Below are 26,819 nucleotides of genomic sequence, written 5' to 3' on the forward strand. Positions count from 1 at the left end.
TCAGCTGGAGAGGCGTCCCAATTGCCCTGCCAAGCCTCGAGGAGAATCCCGAGTTGTCCCTCGCAACTAGGCAGGAGTCCTGACGTGGCTGAACAAACACGTGGGTGGAAGGGCCATCCCCGTCGTAACTCGAGAATATACCCCAGGTTCCCGCCGCAACTCGAGAAAAACCATTAGACTTCCCCCTTGCCGCGAGATGAGGCCCGATTCCCCTGCACTGCGTGCAGAGCAATTCGGTGTTGCACATCACACATGAAAGGAGCCTTGATTTCCTTGATGGCACTCCAGAGAAACCCCAAGAACACTGTTTCAAGGCTAGAGGGATCCTGAGGTCACTGTAGCAACACGAAAGAGCTCCGTGGGCCAAAAATCAACTCGAGATGAGAGGTTAGTCCCTGGCTTCGACTCCAGAGGAATACCACCTTACCACAAGCACCTCAAGAGGAGGCTTCTCTCAGCTCTAGGTATGTGAGAGGGACCCTGAGTTTGCGGCCTCAAGTGGAATGGACACCGCGATGCCCTGACGCGAAATAAGGCTGGATATCCCTGCAGTGACTTGAATGCAGGCTCGTCTTGCATCTCCCAAGATGAAAAGATGTCTGAATCCCCTGTGGAGACCACAGAGAAAGACCTAGTTCCCCACCTCATCGCGACCGGAGGCCTCACATCCTTTGAAAACTCCAGAGGTACGCGGAGATCAGTGCCTCCAAAGGAGACGATGCCTGACTCCTCGTGAAACTTGATAGGAGTCCCAGGATTCCTGTGGCACGTGGAAAGGGACCCTTGGTCTCCCGCCTCAGCTGGAGAGGCATCCCAATTGCCCTGCCAAGCCTCGAGGAGAATCCCGAGTTGTCCCTCGCAACTAGGCAGGAGTCCTGACGTGGCTGAACAAACACGTGGGTGGAAGGGCCATCCCCGTCGTAACTCGAGAATATACCCCAGGTTCCCGCCGCAACTCGAGAAAAACCATGAGACTTCCCCCTCGATGCGAGATGAGGCCCGATTCCCCTGTACTGCGTGCAGAGCAATTCCGTCTTGCACATCACACATGAAAGGAGCCTTGATTTCCTTGATGGCACTCCAGAGAAACCCCAAGAACACTGTTTCAAGGATAGAGGGATCCTGAGGTCACTGTAGCAACACGAAAGAACTCTGTGGACCAAAAATCAACTCGAAAAGAGAGGTTAGTCCCTGGATTCGTCTCCAGAGGAATACCACCTTACCACAAGCACCTCAATAGGAGGCTTCTCTCAGCTCAAGGTATGTGAGAGGGACCCTGAGTTTGCGGCCTCAAGTGGAATGGACACCGCGATGCCCTGACTCGAAATAAGGCCGGATACCCCTGCAGTGACTTCAATGCAGGCTCGTCTTGCATCTCCCAAGATGAAAGGATGTCTGAATCCCCTGTGGAGACCACAGAGAAAGACCTAGTTCCCCACCTCATCGCGACCGGAGGCCTCACATCCTTTGAAAACTCCAGAGGTACGCGGAGATCAGTGCCTCCAAAGGAGACGATGCCTGACTCCTCGTGAAACTTGATAGGAGTCCCAGGATTCCTGTGGCACGTGGAAAGGGACACTTGGTCTCCCGCCTCAGCTGGAGAGGCGTCCCAATTGCCTTGCCAAGCCTCGAGGAGAATCCCGAGTTGTGTCTCGCAACTAGGCAAGAGTCCTGACATGGCTGAACACACACGTGTGTGGAAGGGCCATCCCCGTCGTAACTCGAGAATATACCCCAGGTTCCCGCCGCAACTCGAGAAAAACCATGAGACTTCCCCCTCGCCGCGAGATGAGGCCCGATTCCCCTTCACTGCGTGCAGAGCAATTCTGTGTTGCACATCACACATGAAAGGAGCCTTGATTTCCTTGATGGCACTCCAGAGAAACCCCAAAAACACTGTTTCAAGGCTAGAGGGATCCTGAGGTCACTGTAGCAACACGAAAGAGCTCCGTGGACCAAAAATCAACTCGAGATGAGAGGTTAGTCCCTGGCTTCAACTCCAGAGGAATACCACCTTACCGCAAGCACCTCAAGAGGAGGCTTCTCTCAGCTCTAGGTATGTGAGAGGGATCCTGAGTTTGCGGCCTCAAGTGGAATGGACACCGCGATGCCCTGACTCGAAATAAGGCCGGATATCCCTGCAGTGACTGGAATGCAGCCTCGTCTTGCATCTCCCAAGACGAAAGGGTGTCTGAATCCCCTGTGGAGACCACAGTGAAACACCTAGTTCCCCACCTCATCGCGACCGGAGGCCTCAAATCCTTTGAAAACTCCAGAGGTATGCGGAGATCTGTGCCTCCAAAGGAGACGATGCCTGACTCCTCGTGAAACTTGATAGGAGACCCAGGTTTCCTGTGGCACGTGGAAAGGGACCCTTGGTCTCCCGTCTCAGCTGGAGAGGCGTCCCAATTGCCCTGAAAGCCTCGAGGAGAATCCCGAGTTGTCCCTCGCAACTAGGCAGGAGTCCTGACATGGCTGAACACACACGTGTGTGGAAGGGCCATCCCCGTCGTAACTCGAGAATATACCCCAGGTTCCCGCCGCAACTCGAGAAAAACCATGAGGCTTCCCCCTCGCCGCGAGATGAGGCCCGATTCCCCTGCACTGCGTGCAGAGCAATTCTGTGTTGCACATCACACATGAAAGGAGCCTTGATTTCCTTCATGGCACTCCAGAGAAACCCCAAGAACACTGTTTCAAGGATAGAGGGATCCTGAGGTCACTGTAGCAACACGAAAGAGCTCCGTGGACCAAAAATCAACTCAAAATGAGAGGTTAGTCCCTGGCTTCGACTCCAGAGGAATACCACCTTACCACAAGCACCTCAAGAGGAGGCTTCTCTCAGCTCTAGGTATGTGAGAGGGACCCTGAGTTTGCGGCCTCAAGTGGAATGGACACCGCGTTGCCCTGACGCGAAATAAGGCTGGATATCCCTGCAGTGACTTGAATGCAGGCTCGTCTTGCATCTCCCAAGAAGAAAGAATGTCTGAATCCCCTGTGGAGACCACAGAGAAAGACCTAGTTCCCCACCTCATCGCGACCGGAGGCCTCACATCCTTTGAAAACTCCAGAGGTACGCAGAGATCAGTGCCTCCAAAGGAGACGATGCCTGACTCCTCGTGAAACTTGATAGGAGTCCCAGGATTCCTGTGTCACGTGGAAAGGGACCCTTGGTCTCCCGCCTCAGCTGGAGAGGCGTCCCAATTGCCTTGCCAAGCCTCGAGGAGAATCCCGAGTTGTGTCTCGCACCTAGGCAAGAGTCCTGACGTGGCTGAACAAACACGTGTGTGGAAGGGCCATCTCCATCGTAACTCGAGAATATACCCCAGGTTCCCGCCGCAACTCGAGAAAAACCATGAGACTTCCCCCTCGCCGCGAGATGAGGCCCGATTCCCCTGCACTGCGTGCAGAGCAATTCTGTGTTGCACATCACACATGAAAGGAGCCTTGATTTCCTTCATGGCACTCCAGAGAAACCCCAAGAACACTGTTTCAAGGCTAGAGGGATCCTGAGGTCACTGTAGCAACATGAAAGAGCTCCGTGGACCAAAAATCAACTCGAGATGAGAGGTTAGTCCCTGGCTTCGACTCCAGAGGAATACCACCTTACCACAAGCACCTCAAGAGGAGGCTTCTCTCAGCTCTAGGTATGTGAGAGGGACCCTGAGTTTGCGGCCTCAAGTGGAATGGACACCGCGATGCCCTGACTCGAAATAAGGCCGGATATCCCTGCAGTGACTGGAATGCAGGCTCGTCTTGCATCTCCCAAGACGAAAGGGTGTCTGAATCCCCTGTGGAGACCACAGAGAAAGACCTAGTTCCCCACCTCATCGCGACAGGAGGCCTCAAATCCTTTGAAATCTCCAGAGGTATGCGGAGATCAGTGCCTCCAAAGGAGACGATGCCTGACTCCTCGTGAAACTTGATAGGAGACCCAGGATTCCTGTGGCACGAGGAAAGGGACCCTTGGTCTCCCGTCTCAGCTGGAGAGGCGTTCCAATTGCCCTGCCAAGCCTCGAGGAGAATCCCGAGTTGTCCTTCGCAACTAGGCAGGAGTCCTGACGTGGCTGAACAAACACGTGGGTGGAAGGGCCATCCCCGTCGTAACTCGAGAATATACCCCAGGTTCCCGCCCCAACTCGAGAAAAACCATGAGACTTCCCCCTCGATGCGAGATGAGGCCCGATTCCCCTGCACTGCGTGCAGAGCAATTCCGTGTTGCACATCACACATGAAAGGAGCCTTGATTTCCTTGATGGCACTCCAGAGAAACCCCAAGAACACTGTTTCAAGGATAGAGGGATCCTGAGGTCACTGTAGGAACACGAAAGAACTCTGTGGACCAAAAATCAACTCGAAAAGAGAGGTTAGTCCCTGGATTCGTCTCCAGAGGAATACCACCTTACCACAAGCACCTCAAGAGGAGGATTCTCTCAGCTCTAGGTATGTGAGAGGGACCCTGAGTTTGCGGCCTCAAGTGGAATGGACACCGCGATGCCCTGACTCGAAATAAGGCCGGTTATCCCTACAGTGACTTCAATGCAGGCTCGTCTTGCATCTCCCAGGACGAAAGGATGTCTGAATCCCCTGCGGAAAGCACAGAGAAAGACTTAGTTCCCCACCTCATCGCGACCGATAGCCTCACATCCTTTGAAAACTCCAGAGGTACGCGGAGATCAGTGCCTCCAAAGGAGAAGATGCCTGACTCCTCGTGAAACTTGATAGGAGTCCCAGGATACCTGTGGCACTTGGAAAGGGACACTTGGTCTCCCGCCTCAGCTGGAGAGGCGTCCCAATTGCCCTGCCAAGCCTCGAGGAGAATCCCGAGTTGTCCCTCGCAACTAGGCAGGAGTCCTGACATGGCTCAACACACACGTGTGTGGAAGGGCCATCCCCGTCGTAACTCGAGAATACACCCCAGGTTCCCGCCGCAACTTGAGAAAACCATGAGACTTCCCCCTCGCCGCGAGATGAGGCCCGATTCCCCTGCACTGCGTGCAGAGCAATTCCGTGTTGCACATCACACATGAAAGGAGCCTTGATTTCCTTGATGGCACTCCAGAGAAACCCCAAGAACACTGTTTCAAGGCTAGAGGGATCCTGAGGTCACTGTAGCAACACGAAAGAGCTCCGTGGACCAAAAATCAGCTCGAGATGAGAGGTTAGTCCCTGGCTTCGACTCCAGAGGAATACCACCTTACCACAAGCACCTCAAGAGGAGGCTTCTCTCAGCTCTAGGTATGTGAGAGGGACCCTGAGTTTGCGGCCTCAAGTGGAATGGACACCGCGATGCCCTGACGCGAAATAAGGCTGGATATCCCTGCAGTGACTTGAATGCAGGCTCGTCTTGCATCTCCCAAGAAGAAAGGATGTCTGAATCCCCTGTGGAGACCACAGAGAAAGACCTAGTTCCCCACCTCATCGCGACCGGAGGCCTCACATCCTTTGAAAACTCCAGAGGTACGCGGAGATCAGTGCCTCCAAAGGAGACGATGCCTGACTCCTTGTGAAACTTGATAGGAGTCCCAGGATTCCTGTGGCACGTGGACAGGGACACTTGGTCTCCCGCCTCAGCTGGAGAGGCGTCCCAATTGCCCTGCCAAGCCTCGAGGAGAATCCCGAGTTGTCCCTCGCAACTAGGCAGGAGTCCTGACGTGGCTGAACAAACACGTGGGTGGAAGGGCCATCCCCGTCGTAACTCGAGAATATACCCCAGGTTCCCGCCGCAACTCGAGAAAAACCATGAGACTTCCCCCTCGTCGCGAGATGAGGCCCGATTCCCCTGCACTACGTGCAGAGCAATTCTGTGTTGCACATCACACATGAAAGGAGCCTTGATTTCCTTCATGGCACTCCAGAGAAACCCCAAGAACACTGTTTCAAGGCTAGAGGGATCCTGAGGTCACTGTAGCAACACGAAAGAGCTCCGTGGACCAAGAATCAACACGAGATGAGAGGTTAGTCCCTGGCTTCGACTCCTGAAGAATACCACCTTACCACAAGCACCTCAAGAGGAGGCTTCTCTCAGCTCTAGGTATGTGAGAGGGATCCTGAGTTTGCGGCCTCAAGTGGAATGGACACCGCGATGCCCTGACTCGAAATAAGGCCGGATATCCCTGCAGTGACTTCAATGCAGGCTCGTCTTGCATCTCCCAAGAAGAAAGGATGTCTGAAACCCCTGTGGAGACCACAGAGAAACACCTAGTTCCCCACCTCATCGCGACCGGAGGCCTCACATCCTTTAAAAACTCCAGAGGTACGCGGAGATCAGTGCCTCCAAAGGAGACGATGCCTGACTCCTCGTGAAACTTGATAGGAGTCCCAGGATTCTTGTGGCACGTGGAAAGGGACCCTTGGTCTCCCGCCTCAGCTGGAGAGGCGTTCAATTTGCCCTGCCAAGCCTCGAGGAGAATCCCGAGTTGTCCCTCGCAACTAGGCAGGAATCCTGACGTGGCTGAACAAACACGTGGGTGGAAGGGCCATCCCCGTCGTAACTCGAGAATATACCCCAGGTTCCCGCCGCAACTCGAGAAAAACCATGAGACTTCCCCCTCGATGCGAGATGAGGCCCGATTCCCCTGCACTGCGTGCAGAGCAATTCCGTGTTGCACATCACACATGAAAGGAGCCTTGATTTCCTTGATGGCACTCCAGAGAAACCCCAAGAACACTGTTTCAAGGATAGAGGGATCCTGAGGTCACTGTAGCAACACGAAAGAGCTCCGTGGACCAAAAATCAACTCAAAATGAGAGGTTAGTCCCTGGCTTCGACTCCAGAGGAATACCACCTTACCACAAGCACCTCAAGAGGAGGCTTCTCTCAGCTCTAGGTATGTGAGAGGGACCCTGAGTTTGCGGCCTCAAGTGGAATGGACACCGCGATGCCCTGACGCGAAATAAGGCTGGATATCCCTGCAGTGACTTGAATGCAGGCTCGTCTTGCATCTCCCAAGAAAAAAGAATGTCTGAATCCCCTGTGGAGACCACAGAGAAAGACCTAGTTCCCCACCTCATCGCGACCGGAGGCCTCACATCCTTTGAAAACTCCAGAGGTACGCAGAGATCAGTGCCTCCAAAGGAGACGATGCCTGACTCCTCGTGAAACTTGATAGGAGTCCCAGGATTCCTGTGTCACGTGGAAAGGGACCCTTGGTCTCCCGCCTCAGCTGGAGAGGCGTCCCAATTGCCTTGCCAAGCCTCGAGGAGAATCCCCAGTTGTGTCTCGCAACTAGGCAGGAGTCCTGACGTGGCTGAACAAACACGTGGGTGGAAGGGCCATCCCCGTCGTAACTCGAGAATATACCCCAGGTTCCCGCCGCAACTCGAGAAAAACTATGAGACTTCCCCCTCGATGCGAGATGAGGCCCGATTCCCCTGTATTGCGTGCAGAGCAATTCCGTCTTGCACATCACACATGAAAGGAGCCTTGATTTCCTTGATGGCACTCCAGAGAAACCCCAAGAACACTGTTTCAAGGATAGAGGGATCCTGAGGTCACTGTAGCAACACGAAAGAGCTCCGTGGGCCAAAAATCAACTCGAGATGAGAGGTTAGTCCCTGGCTTCGACTCCCGAGGAATACCACCTTACCACAAGCACCTCAAGAGGAGGCTTCTCTCAGCTCTAGGTATGTGAGAGGGACCCTGAGTTTGCGGCGTCAAGTGGAATGGACACCGCGATGCCCTGACGTGAAATAAGGCTGGATATCCCTGCAGTGACTTGAATGCAGGCTCGTCTTGCATCTCCCAAGATGAAAGGATGTCTGAATCCCCTGTGGAGACCACAGAGAAAGACCTAGTTCCCCACCTCATCGCGACCGGAGGCCTCACATCCTTTGAAAACTCCAGAGGTACGCGGAGATCAGTGCCTCCAAAGGAGACGATGCCTGACTCCTCGTGAAACTTGATAGGAGTCCCAGGATTCCTGTGGCACGTGGAAAGGGACCCTTGGTCTCCCGCCTCAGCTGGAGAGGCGTCCCAATTGCCCTGCCAAGCCTCGAGGAGAATCCCGAGTTGTCCCTCGCAACTAGGCAGGAGTCCTGACGTGGCTGAACAAACACGTGGGTGGAAGGGCCATCCCCGTCGTAACTCGAGAATATACCCCAGGTTCCCGCCGCAACTCGAGAAAAACCATGAGACTTCCCCCTCGTCGCGAGATGAGGCCCGATTCCCCTGCACTACGTGCAGAGCAATTCTGTGTTGCACATCACACATGAAAGGAGCCTTGATTTCCTTCATGGCACTCCAGAGAAACCCCAAGAACACTGTTTCAAGGCTAGAGGGATCCTGAGGTCACTGTAGCAACACGAAAGAGCTCCGTGGACCAAGAATCAACACGAGATGAGAGGTTAGTCCCTGGCTTCGACTCCTGAAGAATACCACCTTACCACAAGCACCTCAAGAGGAGGCTTCTCTCAGCTCTAGGTATGTGAGAGGGATCCTGAGTTTGCGGCCTCAAGTGGAATGGACACCGCGATGCCCTGACTCGAAATAAGGCCGGATATCCCTGCAGTGACTTCAATGCAGGCTCGTCTTGCATCTCCCAAGAAGAAAGGATGTCTGAAACCCCTGTGGAGACCACAGAGAAACACCTAGTTCCCCACCTCATCGCGACCGGAGGCCTCACATCCTTTAAAAACTCCAGAGGTACGCGGAGATCAGTGCCTCCAAAGGAGACGATGCCTGACTCCTCGTGAAACTTGATAGGAGTCCCAGGATTCTTGTGGCACGTGGAAAGGGACCCTTGGTCTCCCGCCTCAGCTGGAGAGGCGTTCAATTTGCCCTGCCAAGCCTCGAGGAGAATCCCGAGTTGTCCCTCGCAACTAGGCAGGAATCCTGACGTGGCTGAACAAACACGTGGGTGGAAGGGCCATCCCCGTCGTAACTCGAGAATATACCCCAGGTTCCCGCCGCAACTCGAGAAAAACCATGAGACTTCCCCCTCGATGCGAGATGAGGCCCGATTCCCCTGCACTGCGTGCAGAGCAATTCCGTGTTGCACATCACACATGAAAGGAGCCTTGATTTCCTTGATGGCACTCCAGAGAAACCCCAAGAACACTGTTTCAAGGATAGAGGGATCCTGAGGTCACTGTAGCAACACGAAAGAACTCTGTGGACCAAAAATCAACTCGAAAAGAGAGGTTAGTCCCTGGATTCGTCTCCAGAGGAATACCACCTTACCACAAGCACCTCAAGAGGAGGCTTCTCTCAGCTCTAGGTATGTGAGAGGGACCCTGAGTTTGCGGCCTCAAGTGGAATGGACACCGCGATGCCCTGACTCGAAATAAGGCCGGATATCCCTGCAGTGACTTCAATGCAGGCTCGTCTTGCATCTCCCAGGACGAAAGGATGTCTGAATCCCCTGTGGAAAGCACAGAGAAAGACTTAGTTCCCCACCTCATCGCGACCGGAGGCCTCACATCCTTTGAAAACTCCAGAGGTACGCGGAGATCAGTGCCTCCAAAGGAGACGATGTCTGACTCCTCGTGAAACTTGATAGGAGTCCCAGGATTCCTGTGGCACGTGGAAAGGGACCCTTGGTCTCCCGCCTCAGCTGGAGAGGCGTCCCAATTGCCTTGCCAAGCCTCGAGGAGAATCCCGAGGTGTGTCTCGCAACTAGCAAGAGTCCTGACGTGGCTGAACACACACGTGGGTGGAAGGGCCATCCGCGTCGTAACTCGAGAATATACCCCAGGTTCCCGCCGCAACTCGAGAAAAACCATGAGACTTCCCTGTCGCCGCGAGATGAGGCCCGATTCCCCTGCACTACGTGCAGAGCAATTCTGTGTTGCACATCACACATGAAAGGAGCCTTGATTTCCTTGATGGCACTCCAGAGAAACCCCAAGAACACTGTTTCAAGGCTAGAGGGATCCTGAGGTCACTGTAGCAACACGAAAGAGCTCCGTGGGCCAAAAATCAACTCGAGATGAGAGGTTAGTCCCTGGCTTCGACTCCAGAGGAATACCACCTTACCACAAGCACCTCAAGAGGAGGCTTCTCTCAGCTCTAGGTATGTGAGAGGGACCCTGAGTTTGCGGCCTCAAGTGGAATGGACACCGCGATGCCCTGACTCGAAATAAGGCCGGATATCCCTGCAGTGACTGGAATGCAGGCTCGTCTTGCATCTCCCAAGACGAAAGGGTGTCTGAATCCCCTGTGGAGACCACAGAGAAAGACCTAGTTCCCCACCTCATCGCGACAGGAGGCCTCAAATCCTTTGAAAATTCCAGAGGTATGCGGAGATCAGTGCCTCCAAAGGAGACGATGCCTGACTCCTCGTGAAACTTGATAGGAGACCCAGGATTCCTGTGGTACGTGGAAAGGGACCCTTGGTCTCCCGCCTCAGCTGGAGAGGCGTTCCATTTGCCCTGCCAAGCCTCGAGGAGAATCCCGATTTGTCCCTCGCAACTAGGCAGGAATCCTGACGTGGCTGAACAAACACGTGGGTGGAAGGGCCATCCCCGTCGTAACTCGAGAATATACCCCAGGTTCCCGCCGCAACTCGAGAAAAACCATGAGACTTCCCCCTCGATGAGAGATGAGGCCCGATTCCCCTGTACTGCGTGCAGAGCAATTCCATCTTGCACATCACACATGAAAGGAGCCTTGATTTCCTTGATGGCACTCCAGAGAAACCCCAAGAACACTGTTTCAAGGATAGAGGGATCCTGAGGTCACTGTAGCAACACGAAAGAACTCTGTGGACCAAAAATCAACTCGAAAAGAGAGGTTAGTCCCTGGATTCGTCTCCAGAGGAATACCACCTTACCACAAGCACCTCAAGAGGAGGCTTCTCTCAGCTCTAGGTATGTGAGAGGGACCCTGAGTTTGCGGCCTCAAATGGAATGGACACCGCGATGCCCTGACTCGAAATAAGGCCGGATATCCCTGCAGTGACTTCAATGCAGGCTCGTCTTGCATCTCCCAGGACGAAAGGATGTCTGAATCCCCTGGGGAAAGCACAGAGAAAGACTTAGTTCCCCACCTCATCGCGACCGATAGCCTCACATCCTTTGAAAACTCCAGAGGTACGCGGAGATCAGTGCCTCCAAAAGAGACGATGCCTGACTCCTCGTGAAACTTGATAGGAGTCCCAGGATTCCTGTGGCACTTGGAAAGGGACACTTGGTCTCCCGCCTCAGCTGGAGAGGCGTCCCAATTGCCCTGCCAAGCCTCGAGGAGAATCCAGAGTTGTCCCTCGCAACTAGTCAGGAGTCCTGACGTCGCTGAAGAAACACGTGGGTGGAAGGGCCATCCCCGTCGTAACTCGAGAATATACCCCAGGTTCCCGCCGCAACTCGAGAAAAACCATGAGACTTTCCCCTCGATGCGAGATGAGGCCCGATTCCCCTGCACTGCGTGCAGAGCAATTCCGTGTTGCACATCACACATGAAAGGAGCCTTGATTTCCTTCATGGCACTCCAGAGAAACCCCAAGAACACTGTTTCAAGGCTAGAGGGATCCTGAGGTCACTGTAGCAACACGAAAGAGCTCCGTGGGCCAAAAATCAACTCGAGATAAGAGGTTACTCCCTGGCTTCGACTCCAGAGGAATACCACCTTACCACAAGCACCTCAAGAGGAGGCTTCTCTCAGCTCTAGGTATGTGAGAGGGACCCTGAGTTTGCGGCCTCAAGTGGAATGGACACCGCGATGCCCTGACGCGAAATAAGGCTGGATATCCCTGCAGTGACTTGAATGCAGGCTCGTCTTGCATCTCCCAAGATGAAAGGATGTCTGAATCCCCTGTGGAGACCACAGAGAAAGACCTAGTTCCCCACCTCATCGCGACCGGAGGCCTCACATCCTTTGAAAACTCCAGAGGTACACGGAGATCAGTGCCTCCAAAGGAGACGATGCCTGACTCCTCGTGAAACTTGATAGGAGTCCCAGGATTCCTGTGGCACGTGGAAAGGGACCCTTGGTCTCCCGCCTCAGCTGGAGAGGCGTCCCAATTGCCTTGCCAAGCCTCGAGGAGAATCCCGAGTTGTGTCTCGCAACTAGCAAGAGTCCTGACGTCGCTGAAGAAACACATGTGTGGAAGGGCCATCCGCGTCGTAACTCGAGAATATACTCCAGGTTCCCGCCGCAACTCGAGAAAAACCATGAGACTTCCCTGTTGCTGCGAGATGAGGCCCGATTCCCCTGCACTGCGTGCAGAGCAATTCTGTGTTGCACATCACACATGAAAGGAGCCTTGATTTCCTTGATGGCACTCCAGAGAAACCCCAAGAACACTGTTTCAAGGCTAGAGGGATCCTGAGGTCACTGTAGCAAGACGAAAGAGCTCCGTGGGCCAAAAATCAACTCGAGATGAGAGGTTAGTCCCTGGCTTCGACTCCAGAGGAATACCACCTTACCACAAGCACCTCAAGAGGAGGCTTCTCTCAGCTCTAGGTATGTGAGAGGGACCCTGAGTTTGCGGCCTCAAATGGAATGGACACCGCGATGCCCTGACGCGAAATAAGGCCGGATATCCCTGCAGTGACTGGAATGCAGGCTCGTCTTGCATCTCCCAAGAAGAAAGGATGTCTGAATCCCCTGTGGAGACCTCAGAGAAACACCTAGTTCCCCACCTCATCGCGACCGGAGGCCTCACATCCTTTGAAAACTCCAGAGGTACGCGGAGATCAGTGCCTCCAAAGGAGACGATGCCTGACTCCTCGTGAAACTTGATAGGAGTCCCAGGATTCTTGTGGCACGTGGAAAGGGACCCTTGGTCTCCCGCCTCACCTGGAGAGGCGTTCCAATTGCCCTGCCAAGCCTCGAGGAGAATCCCGAGTTGTCCCTCGCAACTAGGCAGGAGTCCTGACGTGGCTGAACAAACACGTGGGTGGAAGGGCCATCCCCGTCGTAACTCGAGAATATACCCCAGGTTCCCGCCGCAACTCGAGAAAAACCATGAGACTTCCCCCTCGTCGCGAGATGAGGCCCAATTCCCCTGCACTACGTGCAGAGCAATTCTGTGTTGCACATCACACATGAAAGGAGCCTTGATTTCCTTCATGGCACTCCAGAGAAACCCCAAGAACACTGTTTCAAGGCTAGAGGGATCCTGAGGTCACTGTAGCAACACGAAAGAGCTCCGTGGACCAAGAATCAACACGAGATGAGAGGTTAGTCCCTGGCTTCGACTCCTGAAGAATACCACCTTACCACAAGCACCTCAAGAGGAGGCTTCTCTCAGCTCTAGGTATGTGAGAGGGATCCTGAGTTTGCGGCCTCAAGTGGAATGGACACCGCGATGCCCTGACTCGAAATAAGGCCGGATATCCCTGCAGTGACTTCAATGCAGGCTCGTCTTGCATCTCCCAAGAAGAAAGGATGTCTGAAACCCCTGTGGAGACCACAGAGAAACACCTAGTTCCCCACCTCATCGCGACCGGAGGCCTCACATCCTTTAAAAACTCCAGAGGTACGCGGAGATCAGTGCCTCCAAAGGAGACGATGCCTGACTCCTCGTGAAACTTGATAGGAGTCCCAGGATTCCTGTGGCACGTGGAAAGGGACCCTTGGTCTCCCGCCTCAGCTGGAGAGGCGTTCCATTTGCCCTGCCAAGCCTCGAGGAGAATCCCGAGTTGTCCCTCGCAACTAGGCAGGAATCCTGACGTGGCTGAACAAACACGTGGGTGGAAGGGCCATCCCCGTCGTAACTCGAGAATATACCCCAGGTTCCCGCCGCAACTCGAGAAAAACCATGAGACTTCCCCCTCGATGCGAGATGAGGCCCGATTCCCCTGTACTGCGTGCAGAGCAATTCCGTCTTGCACATCACACATGAAAGGAGCCTTGATTTCCTTGATGGCACTCCAGAGAAACCCCAAGAACACTGTTTCAAGGATAGAGGGATCCTGAGGTCACTGTAGCAACACGAAAGAACTCTGTGGACCAAAAATCAACTCGAAAAGAGAGGTTAGTCCCTGCATTCGTCTCCAGAGGAATACCACCTTACCACAAGCACCTCAAGAGGAGGCTTCTCTCAGCTCTAGGTATGTGAGAGGGACCCTGAGTTTGCGGCCTCAAGTGGAATGGACACCGCGATGCCCTGACTCGAAATAAGGCCGGATATCCCTGCAGTGACTTCAATGCAGGCTCGTCTTGCATCTCCCAGGACGAAAGGATGTCTGAATCCCCTGGGGAAAGCACAGAGAAAGACTGAGTTCCCCACCTCATCGCGACCGATAGCCTCACATCCTTTGAAAACTCCAGAGGTACGCGGAGATCAGTGCCTCCAAAGGAGACGATGCCTGACTCCTCGTGAAACTTGATAGGAGTCCCAGGATTCCTGTGGCACTTGGAAAGGGACACTTGGTCTCCCGCCTCAGCTGGAGAGGCGTCCCAATTGCCCTGCCAAGCCTCGAGGAGAATCCAGAGTTGTCCCTCGCAACTAGGCAGGAGTCCTGACGTGGCTGAACAAACACGTGTGTGGAAGGGCCAACCCCGTCGTAACTCGAGAATATACCCCAGGTTCCCGCCGCAACTCGAGAAAAACCATGAGACTTCCCCCTCGATGCGAGATGAGGCCCGATTCCCCTGTACTGCGTGCAGAGAAATTCCGTGTTGCACATCACACATGAAAGGAGCCTTGATTTCCTTCATGGCACTCCAGAGAAACCCCAAGAACACTGTTTCAAGGCTAGAGGGATCCTGAGGTCACTGTAGCAACACGAAAGAGCTCCGTGGGCCAAAAATCAACTCGAGATGAGAGGTTACTCCCTGGCTTCGACTCCAGAGGAATACCACCTTACCACAAGCACCTCAAGAGGAGGCTTCTCTCAGCTCTAGGTATGTGAGAGGGACCCTGAGTTTGCGGCCTCAAGTGGAATGGACACCGCGATGCCCTGACGCGAAATAAGGCTGGATATCCCTGCAGTGACTTGAATGCAGGCTCGTCTTGCATCTCCCAAGATGAAAGGATGTCTGAATCCCCTGTGGAGACCACAGAGAAACACCTAGTTCCCCACCTCATCGCGACCGGAGGCCTCACATCCTTTGAAAACTCCAGAGGTACGCGGAGATCAGTGCCTCCAAAGGAGACGATGCCTGACTCCTCGTGAAACTTGATAGGAGTCCCAGGATTCCTGTGGCACGTGGAAAGGGACCCTTGGTCTCCCGCCTCAGCTGGAGAGGCGTCCCAATTGCCTTGCCAAGCCTCGAGGAGAATCCCGAGTTGTGTCTCGCAACTAGCAAGAGTCCTGACGTGGCTGAACACACACGTGTGTGGAAGGGCCATCCCCGTCGTAACTCGAGAATATACCCCAGGTTCCCGCCGCAACTCGAGAAAAACCATGAGACTTCCCTGTCGCCGCGAGATGAGGCCCGATTCCCCTGCACTGCGTGCAGAGCAATTCTGTGTTGCACATCACACATGAAAGGAGCCTTGAATTCCTTGATGGCACTCCAGAGAAACCCCAAGAACACTGTTTCAAGGCTAGAGGGATCCTGAGGTCACTGTAGCAACACGAAAGAGCTCCGTGGGCCAAATATCAACTCGAGATGAGAGGTTAGTCCCTGGCTTCGACTCGAGAGGAATACCACCTTACCACAAGCACCTCAAGAGGAGGCTTCTCTCAGCTCTAGGTATGTGAGAGGGACCCTGAGTTTGCGGCCTCAAGTGGAATGGACACCGCGATGCCCTGACTCGAAATAAGGCCGGATATCCCTGCAGTGACTGGAATGCAGGCTCGTCTTGCATCTCCCAAGACGAAAGGGTGTCTGAATCCCCTGTGGAGACCACAGAGAAAGACCTAGTTCCCCACCTCATCGCGACAGGAGGCCTCAAATCCTTTGAAAACTCCAGAGGTATGCGGAGATCAGTGCCTCCAAAGGAGACGATGCCTGACTCCTCGTGAAACTTGATAGGAGACCCAGGTTTCCTGTGGCACGTGGAAAGGGACCCTTGGTCTCCCGTCTCAGCTGGAGAGGCGTCCCAATTGCCCTGCAAAGCCTCGAGGAGAATCCCGAGTTGTCCCTCGCAACTAGGCAGGAGTCCTGACATGGCTGAACACACACGTGTGTGGAAGGGCCATCCCCGTCGTAACTCGAGAATATACCCCAGGTTCCCGCCGCAACTCGAGAAAAATCATGAGACTTCCCCCTCGCCGCGAGATGAGGCCCGATTCCCCTGCACTGCGTGCAGAGCAATTCCGTGTTGCACATCACACATGAAAGGAGCCTTGATTTCCTTGATGGCACTCCAGAGAAACCCCAAGAACACTGTTTCAAGGCTAGAGGGATCCTGAGGTCACTGTAGCAACACGAAAGAGCTCCGTGGACCAAGACTCAACACGAGATGAGAGGTTAGTCCCTGGCTTCAACTCCTGAGGAATACCACCTTACCACAAGCACCTCAAGAGGAGGCTTCTCTCAGCTCTAGGTATGTGAGAGGGATCCTGAGTTTGCGGCCTCAAGTGGAATGGACACCGCGATGCCCTGACTCGAAATAAGGCCGGATATCCCTGCAGTGACTTGAATGCAGGCTCGTCTTGCATCTCCCAAGAAGAAAGGATGTCTGAATCCCCTGTGGAGACCACAGAGAAACACCTAGTTCCCCACCTCATCGCGACCGGAGGCCTCACATCCTTTGAAAACTCCAGAGGTACGCGGAGATCAGTGCCTCCAAAGGAGACGATGCCTGACTCCTCGTGAAACTTGATAGGAGTCCCAGGATTCTTGTGGCACGTGGAAAGGGACCCTTGGTCTCCCGCCTCACCTGGAGAGGCGTTCCAATTGCCCTGCCAAGCCTCGAGGAGAATCCCGAGTTGTCCCTCGCAACTAGGCAGGAGTCCTGACGTGGCTGAACAAACACGTGGGTGGAAGGGCCATCCCCGTCGTAACTCGAGAATATACACCAGGTTCCCGCCGCAACTCGAGAAAAACCATGAGACTTCCCCCTCGATGCGAGATGAGGCCCGATTCCCCTGTACTGCGTGCAGAGCAATTCCGTCTTGCACATCACACATGAAAGGAGCCTTGATTTCCTTGATGGCACTCCAGAGAAACCCCAAGAACACTGTTTCAAGGATAGAGGGATCCTGAGGTCACTGTAGCAACACGAAAGAACTCTGTGGACCAAAAATCAACTCGAAAAGAGAGGTTAGTCCCTGGATTCGTCTCCAGAGGAATACCACCTTACCACAAGCACCTCAAGAGGAGGCTTCTCTCAGCTCTAGGTATGTGAGAGGGACCCTGAGTTTGCGGCCTCAAGTGGAATGGACACCGCGATGCCCTGACTCGAAATAAGGCCGGATATCCCTGCAGTGACTTCAATGCAGGCTCGTCTTGCATCTCCCAGGACGAAAGGATGTCTAAATCCCCTGTGGAAAGCACAGAGAAAGACTTAGTTCCCCACCTCAACGCGACCGATAGCCTCACATCCTTTGAAAACTCCAGAGGTACGCGGAGATCAGTGCCTCCAAAGGAGACGATGCCTGACTCCTCGTGAAACTTGATAGGAGTCCCAGGATTCCTGTGGCACTTGGAAAGGGACACTTGGTCTCCCGTCTCAGCTGGAGAGGCGTCCCAATTGCCCTGCCAAGCCTCGAGGAGAATCCAGAGTTGTCCCTCGCAACTAGGCAGGAGTCCTGACGTCGCTGAAGAAACACGTGGGTGGAAGGGCCATCCCCGTCGTAACTCGAGAATATACCCCAGGTTCCCGCCGCAACTCGAGAAAAACCATGAGACTTCCCCCTCGCCGCGAGATGAGGCCCGATTCCCCTGCACTGCGTGCAGAGAAATTCCGTGTTGCACATCACACATGAAAGGAGCCTTGATTTCCTTCATGGCACTCCAGAGAAACCCCAAGAACACTGTTTCAAGGCTAGAGGGATCCTGAGGTCACTGTAGCAACACGAAAGAGCTCCGTGGGCGAAAAATCAACTCGAGATGAGAGGTTACTCCCTGGCTTCGACTCCAGAGGAATACCACCTTACCACAAGCACCTCAAGAGGAGGCTTCTCTCAGCTCTAGGTATGTGAGAGGGACCCTGAGTTTGCGGCCTCAAGTGGAATGGACACCGCGATGCCCTGACGCGAAATAAGGCTGGATATCCCTGCAGTGACATGAATGCAGGCTCGTCTTGCATCTCCCAAGAAGAAAGGATGTCTGAATCCCCTGTGGAGACCACAGAGAAAGACCTAGTTCCCCACCTCATCGCGACCGGAGGCCTCACATCATTTGAAAACTCCAGAGGTACTCGGAGATCAGTGCCTCCAAAGGAGACGATGCCTGACTCCTCGTGAAACTTGATAGGAGTCCCAGGATTCCTGTGGCACGTGGAAAGGGACCCTTGGTCTCCCGCCTCAGCTGGAGAGGCGTCCCAATTGCCTTGCTAAGCCTCGAGGAGAATCCCGAGTTGTGTCTCGCAACTAGCAAGAGTCCTGACGTGGCTGAACAAACACATGTGTGGAAGGGCCATCCCCGTCGTAACTCGAGAATATACCCCAGGTTCCCGCCGCAACTCGAGAAAAACCATGAGACTTCCCCGTCGCCGCGAGATGAGGCCCGATTCCCCTGCACTGCGTGCAGAGCAATTCTGTGTTGCACATCACACATGAAAGGAGCCTTGATTTCCTTGATGGCACTCCAGAGAAACCCCAAGAACACTCTTTCAAGGCTAGAGGGATCCTGAGGTCACTGTAGCAACACGAAAGAGCTCCGTGGACCAAGAATCAACACGAGATGAGAGGTTAGTCCCTGGCTTCGACTCCTGAGGAATACCACCTTACCACAAGCACCTCAAGAGGAGGCTTCTCTCAGCTCTAGGTATGTGAGAGGGATCCTGAGTTTGCGGCCTCAAGTGGAATGGACACCGCGATGCCCTGACTCGAAATAAGGCCGGATATCCCTGCAGTGACTTGAATGCAGGCTCGTCTTGCATCTCTCAAGAAGAAAGGATGTCTGAATCCCCTGTGGAGACCACAGAGAAACACCTAGTTCCCCACCTAATCGCGACCGGAGGCCTCACATCCTTTGAAAACTCCAGAGGTACGCGGAGATCAGTGCCTCCAAAGGAGACGATGCCTGACACCTCGTGAAACTTGATAGGAGTCCCAGGATTCTTGTGGCACGTGGAAAGGGACCCTTGGTCTCCCGCCTCACCTGGAGAGGCGTTCCAATTGCCCTGCCAAGCCTCGAGGAGAATCCCGAGTTGTCCCTCGCAACTAGGCAGGAGTCCTGACGTCGCTGAAGAAACACGTGGGTGGAAGAGCCATCCCCGTCGTAACTCGAGAATATACCCCAGGTTCCCGCCGCAACTCGAGAAAAACCATGAGACTTCCCCCTCGATGCGAGATGAGGCCCGATTCCCCTGTACTGCGTGCAGAGCAATTCCGTCTTGCACATCACACATGAAAGGAGCCTTGATTTCCTTGATGGCACTCCAGAGAAACCCCAAGAACACTGTTTCAAGGATAGAGGGATCCTGAGGTCACTGTAGCAACACGAAAGAACTCTGTGGACCAAAAATCAACTCGAAAAGAGAGGTTAGTCCCTGGATTCGTCTCCAGAGGAATACCACCTTACCACAAGCACCTCAAGAGGAGGCTTCTCTCAGCTCTAGGTATGTGAGAGGGACCCTGAGTTTGCGGCCTCAAGTGGAATGGACACCGCGATGCCCTGACTCGAAATAAGGCCGGATATCCCTGCAGTGACTTCAATGCAGGCTCGTCTTGCATCTCCCAGGACGAAAGGATGTCTGAATCCCCTGTGGAAAGCACAGAGAAAGACTTAGTTCCCCACCTCATCGCGACCGATAGCCTCACATCCTTTGAAAACTCCAGAGGTATGCGGAGATCAGTGCCTCCAAAGGAAACGATGCCTGACTCCTCGTGAAACTTGATAGGAGTCCCAGGATTCTTGTGGCACGTGGAAAGGGACCCTTGGTCTCCTGTCTCAGCTGGAGAGGCGTTCCAATTGCCCTGCCAAGCCTCGAGTAGAATCCCGAGTTGTCCCTCGCAACTAGGCTGGAGTCCTGACGTGGCTGAACAAACACGTGGGTGGAAGGGCCATCCCCGTCGTAACTCGAGAATATACCCCAGGTTCACGCCGCAACTCGAGAAAAACCATGAGACTTCCCCCTCGATGCGAGATGAGGCCCGATTCCCCTGTACTGCGTGCAGAGCAATTCCGTGTTGCACATCACACATGAAAGGAGCCTTGATTTCCTTGATGGCACTCCAGAGAAACCCCAAGAACACTGTTTCAAGGATAGAGGGATCCTGAGGTCACTGTAGCAACACGAAAGAACTCTGTGGACCAAAAATCAACTCGAAAAGAGAGGTTAGTCCCTGGATTCGTCTCCAGAGGAATACCACCTTACCACAAGCACCTCAAGAGGAGGCTTCTCTCAGCTCTAGGTATGTGAGAGGGACCCTGAGTTTGCGGCCTCAAGTGGAATGGACACCGCGATGCCCTGACTCAAAATAAGGCCGAATATCCCTGCAGTGACTTCAATGCAGGCTCGTCTTGCATCTCCCAGGACGAAAGGATGTCTGAATCCCCTGTGGAAAGCACAGAGAAAGACTTAGTTCCCCACCTCATCGCGACCGGAGGCCTCACATCCTTTGAAAACTTCAGAGGTACGCGGAGATCAGTGCCTCCAAAGGAGACGATGCCTGACTCCTCGTGAAACTTGATAGGAGACCCAGGATTCCTGTGGCACGTGGAAAGGGACCCTTGGTCTCCCGTCTCAGCTGGAGAGGCGTCCCAATTGCCCTGCAAAGCCTCGAGGAGAATCCAGAGTTGTCCCTGGCAACTAGGCAGGAGTCCTGACGTCGCTGAAGAAACACGTGGGTGGAAGGGCCATCCCCGTCGTAACTCGAGAATATACCCCAGGTTCCCGCCACAACTCGAGAAAAACCATGAGACTTCCCCCTCGCCGCGAGATGAGGCCCGATTCCCCTGCACTGTGTGCAGAGCAATTCCGTGTTGCACATCACACATGAAAGGAGCCTTGATTTCCTTGATGGCACTCCAGAGAAACCCCAAGAACACTGTTTCAAGGCTAGAGGGATCCTGAGGTCACTGTAGCAACACGAAAGAGCTCCGTGGGCCAAAAATCAACTCGAGATGAGAGGTTAGTCCCTGGCTTCGACTCCAGAGGAAAACCACCTTACCACAAGCACCTCAAGAGGAGGCTTCTCTCAGCTCTAGGTATGTGAGAGGGACCCTGAGTTTGCGGCCTCAAGTGGAATGGACACCGCGATGCCCTGACTCGAAATAAGGCCGGATATCCCTGCCGTGACTTGAATGCAGGCTCGTCTTGCATCTCCCAAGAAGAAAGGATGTCTGAATCCCCTGTGGAGACCACAGAGAAACACCTAGTTCCCCACCTCATCGCGACCGGAGGCCTCACATCCTTTGAAAACTCCAGAGGTACGCGGAGATCAGTGCCTCCAAAGGAGACGATGCCTGACTCCTCGTGAAACTTGATAGGAGTCCCAGGATTCTTGTGGCACTTGGAAAGGGACCCTTGGTCTCCCGCCTCAGCTGGAGAGGCGTTCCAATTGCCGTGCCAAGCCTCGAGGAGAATCCCGAGTTGTCCCTCGCAACTAGGCAGGAGTCCTGACGTGGCTGAACAAACACGTGGGTGGAAGGGCCATCCCCGTCCTAACTCGAGAATATACCCCAGGTTCCCGCCGCAACTCGAGAAAAACCATGAGACTTCCCCCTCGCCGCGAGATGAGGCCCGATTCCCCTGTACTGCGTGCAGAGCAATTACGTCTTGCACATCACACATGAAAGGAGCCTTGATTTCCTTGATGGCACTCCAGAGAAACCCCAAGAACACTGTTTCAAGGATAGAGGGATCCTGAGGTCACTGTAGCAACACGAAAGAACTCTGTGGACCAAAAATCAACTCGAAAAGAGAGGTTAGTCCCTGGATTCGTCTCCAGAGGAATACCACCTTACCACAAGCACCTCAAGAGGAGGCTTCTCTCAGCTCTAGGTATGTGAGAGGGACCCTGAGTTTGCGGCCTCAAGTGGAATGGACACCGCGATGCCCTGACTCGAAATAAGGCCGGACATCCCTGCAGTGACTTGAATGCAGGCTCGTCTTGCATCTCCCAAGAAGAAAGGATGTCTGAATCCCCTGTGGAGACCACAGAGAAAGACCTAGTTCCCCACCTCATCGCGACCGGAGGCCTCACATCCTTTGAAAACTCCAGAGGTACGCGGAGATCAGTGCCTCCAAAGGAGACGATGCCTGACTCCTCGTGAAACTTGATAGGAGTCCCAGGATTCTTGTGGCACGTGGAAAGGGACCCTTGGTCTCCCGCCTCAGCTGGAGAGGCGTTCCAATTGCCCTGCCAAGCCTCGAGGAGAATCCCGAGTTGTCCCTCGCAACTAGGCAGGAGTCCTGACGTGGCTGAACAAACACGTGGGTGGAAGGGCTATCCCCGTCGTAACTCGAGAATATACCCCAGGTTCCCGCCGCAACTCGAGAAAAACCATGAGACTTCCCCCTCGCCGCGAGATGAGGCCCGATTCCCCTGTACTGCGTGCAGAGCAATTCCGTCTTGCACATCACACATGAAAGGAGACTTGATTTCCTTGATGGCACTCCAGAGAAACCCCAAGAACACTGTTTCAAGGATAGAGGGATCCTGAGGTCACTGTAGCAACACGAAAGAACTCTGTGGACCAAAAATCAACTCGAAAAGAGAGGTTAGTCCCTGGATTCGTCTCCAGAGGAATACCACCTTACCACAAGCACCTCAAGAGGAGGCTTCTCTCAGCTCTAGGTATGTGAGAGGGACCCTCAGTTTGCGGCCTCAAGTGGAATGGACACCGCAATGCCCTGACTCGAAATAAGGCCGGATATCCCTGCAGTGACTTCAATGCAGGCTCGTCTTGCATCTCCCAGGACGAAAGGGTGTCTGAATCCCCTGTGGAAAGCACAGAGAAAGACTTAGTTCCCCACCTCATCGCGACCGATAGCCTCACATCCTTTGAAAACTCCAGAGGTACGCGGAGATCAGTGCCTCCAAAGGAGACGATGCCTGACTCCTCGTGAAACTTGATAGGAGTCCCAGGATTGCTGTGGCACTTGGAAAGGGACACTTGGTCTCCTGCCTCAGCTGGAGAGGCGTCCCAATTGCCCTGCCAAGCCTCGAGGAGAATCCAGAGTTGTCCCTCGCAACTAGGCAGGAGTCCTGACATCGCTGAAGAAACACCTGGGTGGAAGGGCCATCCCCGTCGTAACTCGAGAATATACCCCAGGTTCCCGCCGCAACTCGAGAAAAACCATGAGACTACCCCTTCACCGCGAGATGAGGCCCGATTCCCCTGCAGTGCGTGCAGAGCAATTCCGTGTTGCACATCACACATGAAAGGAGCCTTGATTTCCTTGATGGCACTCCAGAGAAACCCCAAGAACACTGTTTCAAGGCTAGAGGGATCCTGAGGTCACTGTAGCAACACGAAAGAGCTCCGTGGGCCAAAAATCAACTCGAGATGAGAGGTTAGTCCCTGGCTTCGACTCCAGAGGAATACCACCTTACCACAAGCACCTCAAGAGGAGGCTTCTCTCAGCTCTAGGTATGTGAGAGGGACCCTGAGTATGCGGACTCAAGTGGAATGGACACCGCGATGCCCTGACGCGAAATAAGGCTGGATATCCCTGCAGTGACTTGAATGCAGGCTCGTCTTGCATCTCCCAAGATGAAAGGATGTCTGAATCCCCTGTGGAGACCACAGAGAAACACCTAGTTCCCCACCTCATCGCGACCGGAGTCCTCACATCCTTTGAAAACTCCAGAGGTACGCGGAGATCAGTGCCTCCAAAGGAGACGATGCCTGACTCCTCGTGAAACTTGATAGGAGTCCCAGGATTCCTGTGGCACGTGGAAAGGGACCCTTGGTCTCCCGCCTCAGCTGGAGAGTCGTCCCAATTGCCTTGCCAAGCCTCGAGGAGAATCCCGAGTTGTGTCTCGCAACTAGGCAAGAGTCCTGACGTGGCTGAACAAACACGTGTGTGGAAGGGCCATCCCCGTCGTAACTCGAGAATATACCCCAGGTTCCCGCCGCAACTCGAGAAAAACCATGAGACTTCCCCCTCGCCGCGAGATGAGGCCTGATTCCCCTGCACTGCGTGTAGAGCAATTCCGTGTTGCACATCACACATGAAAGGAGCCTTGATTTCCTTGATGGCACTCCAGAGAAACCCCAAGAAAACTGTTTCAAGGCTAGAGGGATCCTGAGGTCACTGTAGCAACACGAAAGAGCTCCGTGGACCAAAAATCAACTCGAGATGAGAGGTTAGTCCCTGGCTTCGACTCCAGAGGAATACCACCTTACCACAAGCACCTCAAGAGGAGGCTTCTCTCAGCTCTAGGTATGTGAGAGGGACCCTGAGTTTGCGGCCTCAAGTGGAATGGACACGGCGATGCCCTGACTCGAAATAAGGCCGGATATCCCAGCAGTGACTGGAATGCAGGCTCGTCTTGCATCTCCCAAGACGAAAGGGTGTCTGAATCCCCTGTGGAGACCACAGAGAAAGACCTAGTTTCCCACCTCATCGCGACCGGAGGCCTCATATCCTTTGAAAACTCCAGAGGTATGCGGAGATCAGTGCCTCCAAAGGAGACGATGCCTGACTCCTCGTGAAACTTGATAGGAGTCCCAGGATTCTTGTGGCACGTGGAAAGGGACCCTTGGTCTCCCGCCTCAGCTGGAGAGGCGTTCCAATTGCCCTGCCAAGCCTCGAGGAGAATTCCGAGTTGTCCCTCGCAACTAGGCAGGAGTCCTGACGTGGCTGAACAAACACGTGGGTGGAAGGGCCATCCCCGTCGTAACTCGAGAATATACCCCAGGTTCCCGCCGCAACTCGAGAAAAACCATGAGACTTCCCCCTCGCCGCGAGATGAGGCCCGATTCCCCTGTACTGCGTGCAGAGCGATTCCGTCTTGCACATCACACATGAAAGGACCCTTGATTTCCTTGATGGCACTCCAGAGAAACCCCAAGAACACTGTTTCAAGGATAGAGGGATCCTGAGGTCACTGTAGCAACACGAAAGAACTCTGTGGACCAAAAATCAACTCGAAAAGAGAGGTTAGTCCCTGGATTCGTCTCCAGAGGAATACCACCTTACCACAAGCACCTCAAGAGGAGGCTTCTCTCAGCTCTAGGTATGTGAGAGGGACCCTCAGTTTGCGGCCTCAAGTGGAATGGACACCGCAATGCCCTGACTCGAAATAAGGCCGGATATCCCTGCAGTGACTTCAATGCAGGCTCGTCTTGCATCTCCCAGGACGAAAGGGTGTCTGAATCCCCTGTGGAAAGCACAGAGAAAGACTTAGTTCCCCACCTCATCGCGACCGATAGCCTCACATCCTTTGAAAACTCCAGAGGTACGCGGAGATCAGTGCCTCCAAAGGAGACGATGCCTGACTCCTCGTGAAACTTGATAGGAGTCCCAGGATTGCTGTGGCACTTGGAAAGGGACACTTGGTCTCCTGCCTCAGCTGGAGAGGCGTCCCAATTGCCCTGCCAAGCCTCGAGGAGAATCCAGAGTTGTCCCTCGCAACTAGGCAGGAGTCCTGACATCGCTGAAGAAACACCTGGGTGGAAGGGCCATCCCCGTCGTAACTCGAGAATATACCCCAGGTTCCCGCCGCAACTCGAGAAAAACCATGAGACTACCCCTTCACCGCGAGATGAGGCCCGATTCCCCTGCAGTGCGTGCAGAGCAATTCCGTGTTGCACATCACACATGAAAGGAGCCTTGATTTCCTTGATGGCACTCCAGAGAAACCCCAAGAACACTGTTTCAAGGCTAGAGGGATCCTGAGGTCACTGTAGCAACACGAAAGAGCTCCGTGGGCCAAAAATCAACTCGAGATGAGAGGTTAGTCCCTGGCTTCGACTCCAGAGGAATACCACCTTACCACAAGCACCTCAAGAGGAGGCTTCTCTCAGCTCTAGGTATGTGAGAGGGACCCTGAGTATGCGGACTCAAGTGGAATGGACACCGCGATGCCCTGACGCGAAATAAGGCTGGATATCCCTGCAGTGACTTGAATGCAGGCTCGTCTTGCATCTCCCAAGATGAAAGGATGTCTGAATCCCCTGTGGAGACCACAGAGAAAGACCTAGATCCCCACCTCATCGCGACCGGAGTCCTCACATCCTTTGAAAACTCCAGAGGTACGCGGAGATCAGTGCCTCCAAAGGAGACGATGCCTGACTCCTCGTGAAACTTGATAGGAGTCCCAGGATTCCTGTGGCACGTGGAAAGGGACCCTTGGTCTCCCGCCTCAGCTGGAGAGTCGTCCCAATTGCCTTGCCAAGCCTCGAGGAGAATCCCGAGTTGTGTCTCGCAACTAGGCAAGAGTCCTGACGTGGCTGAACAAACACGTGTGTGGAAGGGCCATCCCCGTCGTAACTCGAGAATATACCCCAGGTTCCCGCCGCAACTCGAGAAAAACCATGAGACTTCCCCCTCGCCGCGAGATGAGGCCTGATTCCCCTGCACTGCGTGCAGAGCAATTCCGTGTTGCACATCACACATGAAAGGAGCCTTGATTTCCTTGATGGCACTCCAGAGAAACCCCAAGAAAACTGTTTCAAGGCTAGAGGGATCCTGAGGTCACTGTAGCAACACGAAAGAGCTCCGTGGACCAAAAATCAACTCGAGATGAGAGGTTAGTCCCTGGCTTCGACTCCAGAGGAATACCACCTTACCACAAGCACCTCAAGAGGAGGCTTCTCTCAGCTCTAGGTATGTGAGAGGGACCCTGAGTTTGCGGCCTCAAGTGGAATGGACACGGCGATGCCCTGACTCGAAATAAGGCCGGATATCCCAGCAGTGACT

Source organism: Cervus elaphus, unplaced genomic scaffold (genome assembly GCF_910594005.1).
Source record: "Cervus elaphus unplaced genomic scaffold, mCerEla1.1, whole genome shotgun sequence".
NCBI classification, from domain to species: domain Eukaryota; kingdom Metazoa; phylum Chordata; class Mammalia; order Artiodactyla; family Cervidae; genus Cervus; species Cervus elaphus.